The 8670-nt window shown below is 48.2% G+C and overlaps 1 long non-coding RNA gene across 2 annotated transcripts; it reads left to right on the top strand.

Annotated features, from left to right (window-relative positions):
* The first annotated feature begins 479 nt into the window (after positions 1-479).
* Positions 480-7746, top strand: LOC102491183 (uncharacterized). 2 transcript variants are annotated; one of them, XR_335285.1, is made up of 4 exons: positions 480-544; positions 4272-4414; positions 5118-5414; positions 7319-7744. It is a non-coding gene; the product is annotated as an uncharacterized LOC102491183 (long non-coding RNA). The 2 variants fall into 2 exon arrangements; XR_335286.1 differs by lacking the exon at positions 480-544 and adding an exon at positions 564-746 and having other exon boundaries at positions 7319-7746.
* The last annotated feature ends 924 nt before the right edge of the window (positions 7747-8670 follow it).

Raw genomic sequence — 8670 nt, 5'->3', positions numbered from 1 at the left:
AATGCACCCTGCAGGCCGTGCAAGGAACGAGATCCGAACTGCGCAGTTGGCCATGTGAGATCCAGCCACCCCGACTACCATGCCGCAGCTGGTCCCCTAATGATTATTGTTAAAAATTCACTTCCCAGTCCTCTCAGAGCGCCACAGTTACACTAAAAGGTAGTTCTTTTCCTGTGTGTCCACCACAGGAAGAGAATGACCCAGCCTCTCAGAAACCACAGGAGCCTTCCCTGGGGGACCAACCCCAGCTGGTGCTGCTACCACAGCCCCTCCCCGAGGCCAGTGCAAGCCAAACTCTGGCCAGGACTTATGCTCGCCAGGATCAGAGTTCACATAGGAAAAACGGCCTCAGAGACCCGATCTAATGTTTCTAGCACTAACCCCAAAAGCCACCCTGCCCCACCCAAGTCACAGAAGCACACTCTGACCCTCAGGAGAGACCTAAAGGGTCTGCCTTTGTGACCTCACTGCAGAAGACACTGCAGAAGACCCAGGGCACACCAGGGGAAGGGCATGAGGTGTCCCTCTTAGCCGCAACACAGAGGTGAGTGCAAATGACCAGTGAACCAGTGCACAGGGACCTCTCTGTCTTACATGTATCTGCAAGGGGGGGGGAGGGAGTGCTTACAGTTTCACTGTAATTTCTCTGGGACTTTACCCCGAATGTGGGGAAAATTCTGATGTAATTAAACCACAAAACTCCTGCCACAGCAAGACAATGTATTTCATCTCAGTAGAAGATAAATGTGAGTAGCAGCTAGAAATTTCTCATGTATTTTTTTAATAGTTAATCTTCTTAAAATTTTTGTAAGACTCCAAAATTCTACCTCTCTCTCTCTCTCTCTCTCTCTCTCTTTTTTTTTGAGCGGTTTTAGCTATAGGACATGTGTGCTCACCAGAAAGACAGAGAGAGACAGAGAGACAGAAAGCAAGAAATCACTCCCTAGGGGGGATGGCCAGGCTGCAATCCCTTCTCCTCCATTCTCCTCTCAGGATCTTGGGCACACACGCAGACACGCCTGGTCTGAGTTTAAGCCACCGGGTCCGGGACTCGAACCACAATTGACCACATGGGAGTCCAGCGGCATAGCCGTTATGCTAACTGCTGGTCCCAAAACTCCAAAATTTTAAAAGCAATACTCTCTCTTCAGCTAGATATTCTGCAGATATTTTTTACATAGGTGTCTCAGCCTATGAAAATCATAGGCTATGAGTTTTCCTAAGATCGATCCGATTAAATCCTCATTCCACCTGTTTTAAATCAGTAGAACCAAAAGTAAGTGTCCTCAGGCACGGTCAGTTCAGGGTGGGACGGCTCGCATGAGTTAGCAGGTGGTCTGAGCGTCCGGTTCCAGGCTTACGTCTGGAGACCTCCCCGTACACAGGGCATGTGTGCTCTTCCCGGGAATGGCTGGGGCTTGGGGGATGTCGGCATCAGACCCCGCTGGGGATGCCGTCTCTCCATCTTCTCTCTCTCTGTCTTTCTCACTCATGGAAAAAGGATAGATGGCAGAAAGGAAGAAGTGGAAAGAAGAAAAGGAAAGAAAAATGAAAAGACGGAAGGAAAGAAAGGTAGAAATAAAAGAAGGAAATGGTGAATCCCAGGACACAGAGGGCTGAGGCCTTCACGCTGTCCCCGACAGAGGGTTTGTGGAAGAGCCTGACTTCAGCAGTTTCTACTGGACGCTAACTCCCCGAGGTCCACCTCGGAGGCAGTTAAGGGCGGTCCTCATCCAGCTAGAAATGGGCCCGCGGGTTTGCAGCAGGCTTTCCGTGGTCCCCTCGGTTCCCTCCCTGAGCACTGTTGTGTGTTTCTCCTGTGTGTGGCACGTGTTACTTGCTAAAAGGACCCCAATGACATAGGCAGACCCCAATGACAGATCTTCAAATAACGAGTGAGTGGGAGTGGGGGGTAACAGAAACACGCTGGGTTTTTGACAACTTTTTTTTTTTTTAAAGAGGTTTCTGCTATAGGGTGCATGCACTTGCTGGAGATGTAGAGAGAGACAAAGAGACAAAGAGACAGAAAGCAAGAAATCACCCTCCCAGCAGGGAACTGGTGGATTGGTCACACCATAATCCCTTCTCCTCCATTATCCTCTTGGAATCTTGGGAAGATGCGCACATGCCCGGTGTGAGTTTTAAGCCACTAGGTCCGGGATTTGAACCGACTACGTGTAAGTCCAGCAACAGAATCATTATGCCACCTGCTGGTCCCTTAACAACTTCTAAAACTTTTTAAAAATTAATCTTTTATTTATACATTCCATCACTGTATATCATTACAGCTTATAAAATGAAATTTTCCAGCCTGAATACACTGTGCATTAGTCCACTTAAAGTTTATTGTTATACACATTCCATCAACAGATAATTTCCCAATTTTGTGTTCCTTAAGTGCTTTGCTTCTTTCTTTGTTCCTTGAGTTTAAAAATGATTTTTAAGGCCACTGGACACATGAAGACACTGGAATGAAGCCTCCCTGTTCCTACGGTCACAGCATGAATCATGCCAAGCTGGCCTCCAGCATGTCCAGCCACAGCTGCCTGCTCTTTCTGTGCAGAGGGTGACCTCCACGGGAGACAGTGTGCGCCTGACTGCTTGTGGCATGGACCCCTTCTCAGTGCAAATCATCCTTCATGGACCTTAACAGCTCCAAGAAGAGGCAGGCCCTTTCCAAGGATGATACCAAGCACCCGTGTAGAAAATAAACCTTGTAAACAGTTTCTACCCAAATGTGGAAGAAAAACACCCCTGTTCTCCCTCCTCACCTCACCTCCCTGCAGCTGGGCTTCTTACTGACTCTTTGTTGGACTTCTCTCCTTCTTCTCCCATCCTCAGTCATTCCCACCATGTGCTCATGCGTGAGTGAGTTAGTGAGTGAGCGAGTGTGTGTGCGCAAATAGATCAGCGACCTCACACCCCAAACACCAAGCCCTTCCTTCCCCTCATTGAAGGCCCCTTTGAATTCTGATTCGAGCAGGAAGCCTGCTCAGACCAGGCAGGGCTGCAAGGCTTCTATTTTTACTCTAACTTTGTCTTACATTAGCCTGTGTGATCCACTTCAGTTTTCCAAATGCATTTCAAAGTAAACAATGCTCCTCTCACCCCCACCATGAAGGTTGTGAGCAATCATAAAATGTAAGTTACAGAGTAAGAGTAACAAGTCAGGTATTTTTATAAGCCTATCTGTGTTTGCTCATTCGTGTCAAGCGCACGGAGCATATGTGACACATATACGGTGCGTGTGTGGTGTACAGATCCCACATGTACTATGTGGAAGTGTACGGGTACCATATATACAAGGCACAGGTATACGTGCAATACATAGCAGGTGTATAAAATGTGCAGGTGTATGTATAATGTATAAAGTGCGTGTATATATATTATAACATATAAAATATTTAGGTATGTGTACAATATATAAAGTGTTCTAGTGCGTATATACACACATACATGAATCTAATATATATATTGCCTTCAGCGGTCCCATCAAGAAGAAAGGTAAGAAGACAGGTTATGAAGTGACCCCATGAACGTGCTTAAACAGCTGTGTAAATGAAGTGTTATGAGCTATGAAATTAAGGGTAGCCCAGGGCATGGTGATTAAGGCAGCTAATCTCACATAATCAACCAAACAGTTTGAGCCCTGGACCCGGTGACTTGAAAGATATGGCAGGTGTGTGTGTGTGTGTGTGTGTGTGCGTGCGTACGTGTGTGTGCACATGCCCAGAATCCCAAAGGAGAACGGAGGAGAAGAGATTTTGGTGCAGCCATTCCCCACTGGGACCATAAGGATGGCTTCTCTCTCTCTCTCTGTCTCTCTCTCCGTCTCTCTCCAGCTAGCACACACACCTTATAGCAAACAAAAAAAAAAAAAAAAAAAAAAGCCCACACTAAAACTCAACTTGCTCAGCTACTAAACACACAAGCCGGAGCGTGCTCCCCATGCAGGCAGTGTTGGCCACTCATGGCAGAGATGGCCGAGGTACACTGGGTACCAAGTGCTCAGAGGCTGCTTTGTCATTCCTGGTGGTTTAATGTAGGGTGAAATGAAAATAACTTTGAACTTAAAAAAATTGGCTTGTTCTTTTCAAAACTCATGAACCAGTAACACCAGAGAAGAGACCAACATACTCAAGTGCTCTACACAATTAAGAAAGGACGGCTTGCGTACCTCAGATCTGCACGGGGTAGACAAGTTATCTCTGCCTAATAAGTAAGTATGGTCCCCTTACTGTTCTGTCACACTGTTTCCTGCATCTGTGCAGCGAGCAGCCGCCGGACCCACCCACGGTGCCTAGCATGGAGACAGACAAGCCGACTGACCACCGCACCTGCTTTCGTACCCAGCCTCGAGAAAACCAGGAAAACAAGTTACTATGGCTCGACGGCAGCGTGCTGAAATAGCTGTGTAAGTGAGGACTAATAAAAAGGAGATTAAATGCGTTTTTCATGGTTATTAAATACATTTAAGAGAAAACTGGGTTAGGAATATCACCGCTCTAGTTAACATCACCTGCATCTCAGCAGTGTGTTAGGAGACTCCTTCCCCACTGACCTGGCTAGCCATGCGGTGCCCCACTGGGTGTGCACCTGCAGCTGTGTTGGATAGTGTGGCTTCCACACACTCCACCTCGTGTTCATCACGTCTCATCCCAGGCACGAGGCATGTTGATAAAAGGTGAGTGACAGAGACAGGGAGAGCCTCGCAGGGAATTCAGAGTGAGGGGGAACAGTAAGTAAGCAAGGGTAACCATGTCCTTGATGTTCTCATGGCGGACCCACAGAAACCCGAGGATCAGGGAAATACTTGGGCCAGCGCTGTGGGGCAGTGGTAATGTGCTCCTCCCAAGGAGCCAGCCCCCACTTGGTGACCAAGGTTTGACTCCGCAGCCTGGTCAACCTGAAACACACCACCTGTGTGCATGAGTGCCCGAGACCTGAGGGCTGGAGGAGGGGTCACGGAATAGCCAGACCCCGTGGAGGGGCCTCTCCTCTCTCTCTTGCAAGGGCAAATGCTCTACTATGAATAAAGTGTTATCGAAAAGGAAAGCATGAGCACTGGCAGATACTCTGTTCTGCCCTCAGTTTTCTTTTCCGTTTTCCCTCTTTAGGCCATGACCACCTCCTTTGAACTGCATGGAGCTGCCCACACACGGCCTCACGTCCAGGGCTCTTGCAGGCAGCTGCGTGGGGTGCTTTAGTGTGGCCTGCTGCGGAGGAGCCGAGTCTGGTGTCAGTTTTCAGATTATCACGCTATGGTCTCCCTGCTGGTCTCTCCTCTCCTGCTGCCCAGGATTGTGTGACTCAGGAGAGACCCCGAAGCCAGTGTCAGGAAGCCCACCATGGTCCTGGGGCTGTCAGTGGAACGCTCATGCAGAGAGAAACAGCGTACATCGCAGGCGTCTTACGTAAGCCTCTGCTTTTTTGGATTGCCCATTACATAGAGCAGCCTGCATGCTAACGTAGAAATTAGGCCCTGGACAGAGGCTGCTGCTATAGCAAAATGAACCTGAAATAGATGACATCCATCTAGTCGTTCCTTGGGGGGCAGGGTTGATCCAGACACTGTGCCAGGAATCGCAGACCATCAGACACGCAGATGCTGGCATTGGGAGGAACCCGAGGACTGGAAGGGCAGCGAGTGGTGGTGGCCCCTGCTGCTCTCAGTGAGGTATAAAGGCAGAGGCGTACGCGGGTTAAAGCAAGGTGATCGGCAAGCTAGAAAGCCAGGGCATGTGTGCTCTCCACTGAGACTTTGCGCTTGTGCCCGGAGCCTCAGTGGGTGGGGGCAGGAATGGCAGTTCTGAGGGTTGTAAGTAGAGCACGCTTATCAGACCTCTGTGTGGGGTGGCGGGGACCCAGCACTTGGCAGTGCAGCACCCACATGGGCGATCCTCATCCTAGTCTCCCTGTGCACTGGGCACATACGTGTGCACCTGTGCCCTTGGCTCCAGGTTGGCCGAGGTAGGGGTAGGCTATGGCATGAAGACCCTCCTGTGGTACTGACCTCTCGTTCCTTCTCTGCCTTTCCCTCTAATGAAAGAAATTTTAAAAGAAAGAAAGAAACAAAAAAGGATATCTCCTTTGCCCAACACCAGATATGTATCAGCCACTATCGCAGGACGTGTGGCATATAAGTATCCTTTGAAATTGATTTTTATTTACGTTTCTTGCACCTTAACACACTGATATTTATTTCATAAATCACCATTAGGTTGGACTAGCAAACGAATGCCACATACTCTTGGAATTGGCAGGGTCTCAAGATGATGCCTGTCTTTCACCCCACATCGGAGCCCCAGACCTGCCCTGCTCTGGTCCCTTCCAACACACACTGGGGTCACCAGGAAGCCCTTCTGCCTCTGGACGTGTCTGACTGGAACCGTGTGCTATACGTATCCACAACAGGGAGCCACGTGTGGTCCCCAACCACTTCTTCCCAGAATCCCGGTCCCTACAGTCCTTCTGTCCCGACTATACAGATAGATACAAAATGTGGCCTGAAATGCTTTAACGTTCAAACCTCCTGAGCACTGCATTACGCATTCACGAGTGAAAACTCCCACTCGACCTCATGGCAGAGCGTGTCATCAAAACCCCACAGTGGAAAAAGGCCACGTGACGTTCCCTCAGGCTCTGTGCGTGAGGAGTACGTGAAACCTAAATAAATTCTGTGGTTAGATTTGTGCCTCATCCCTAAGATAGCCCCTTATGTGTACACAAATAATCCAAAATCTGAAAAAAATCTTAAACACATAAGACTTCTGGTCACAAGAACTTCGGATAATGGATATGCACCCTGCACACCTGTATCGTCCTACTTCTTTGAAGCTCTATCGCCTTCCTTGTCTCCTGTGACATGTGACCATTCCTGTGTCATGGACGGCGGCGGGCTGAGTCCCCCTTGTCACCTGTGACATGTGCCCACATCACTAAGTCATGGATGGCGGTGGACTGAGTCTCCCTTGTCGGTTAGAGCGAGAGCCCCGGCCCCACTGTGGGACCTGCCCAGTTCCAGCTTCTTAGGCTCCCTGTCTAGACTGATCTCATTTCTAGAGTGCTTCACTGAGATCTGGGCCTCAGCTCACTTACAGGGCTTATAGTACAAAGAATATTGGGTCAGGGCCATCTGGCAGCATGGCATATTCAAGGTTCTGTATTATTTGGATGAAAAATGAAGCAGGATAAATCTATCCACTGCCTAGAAACATCTGGCCCCTTTTAATAAAAGCCCCCCACTTGGCTGTCTGGAGACATGTCTATTTGTATCCAGGCTAGATCCTGAGAGGCCTTTTAATTTCTGTCTCTCCAGGTGCAAAGCCACGTCGGAAGTAAACATTCTCTTTCATTCCTCATTGAAAAAGACCTGCAGCCACATCACTACCTTCTGAATAGACCGCCAAGTTCAAGGGACCTTTCACAGATTTGGACCAACAGCCGAGAACACAGAAAGTGTGTGACTACTCTCAAAATACCACCTTTGACAGGTGTCAAAGAACGCACGGTTCCTATAACGTGACCTGGAGTTGTAATTAAGCTTCCTATGTCTACAGCCTAGCTTCCTCTGTTTAATTTGAATCCTCTTAGGTAAACGGCATTAGCAGTGCTAACTCTTTTTCCATATGACGACATTGAAAGTATTTGGTGATAGATACGAGTTACCACCTAGGACTTCAACTGCTGCTTTGTAACATTTTGACTAAATGCTATAGTTTGCAGAGTACTTTCAAGTGCTTTTTTTAGTTTTTGCTATAGGACATGTGTACTCACTAGAGAGAGAGCAAGAAATCATCCCCTAAGAGGAATGGTCATGCTGCAATCCTTTCTCCTCTATTCTCCTCTCAGAATTTTGGGCATGCACACACATCCCCCCAGCATGAGTTTCAAGCCACTGGGTCTGGGACTCAAACTGCTATCAACCACGTGGGAATCCAATGCCTTAACCACTACACCAGCTCCACCAATGGCTTTACAGATGTGATTAGTAGGTAACAAGGTGGTTAAGGTGCTGGACTCCCACATGCCAGACTGCACTTTGCGTCCCAGATCTGACAGTTTTCTTCCTCCCTTTCTCTTTCTTTCTCTTTTTCTATCCCTTTCTCTTTCTCACTGGTGAGTACACATGCCCTATAAAAAATCAAAATAATAATAATAATCAATAAAATTAAATAAATAATTCTTTAACCATGTGGTTAGAGAGGGAGGAGGACAGCAGGCCGCCCTGAGACAGAGCTGAGCCAGGGTACCTGCTGGCTCAGTGCTGGGATCAGTGACATCCCCACAGTGCTCTGAGGCAAACCCCAGCCACCGCTGTGTTTTCCTGTCCAACAGTAGGACTGCAAGACACAGGCCAGGTGGTGACCATGAAAATCCCTAGCAGGGAAGAGTCCACGGCAAAGACTAGCAGGGAAGAGTCACAGCAAAGAGGGAGACCAAAACATCCTCTCCGTGAGACTACAGTGTCATGTGGAGAGACACAAAGTGAGCTATCGGGCAGGAATTCACTCTCGGGTAGGACTTTCAAAGTAATAAAGACAACTCTTGTTGCAAAGGTAAAGGTATTTTTAAACAAAACAGGCTTCAGTTACTAGTTTACCAGTGACTAGTGGAGGAGCCAGTTACAAAGTGTAGACACTGCAAGTCCTTACAGTGTAGTAGGTGGTG

This window comes from Tupaia chinensis, unplaced genomic scaffold, assembly GCF_000334495.1.
Source record: "Tupaia chinensis unplaced genomic scaffold, TupChi_1.0 Scaffold000377_3, whole genome shotgun sequence".
NCBI lineage: Eukaryota > Metazoa > Chordata > Mammalia > Scandentia > Tupaiidae > Tupaia > Tupaia belangeri.
The sequence above is the reverse complement of the archived record's forward strand: the minus strand, read 5'-3'. Positions and strand labels throughout refer to the sequence as shown.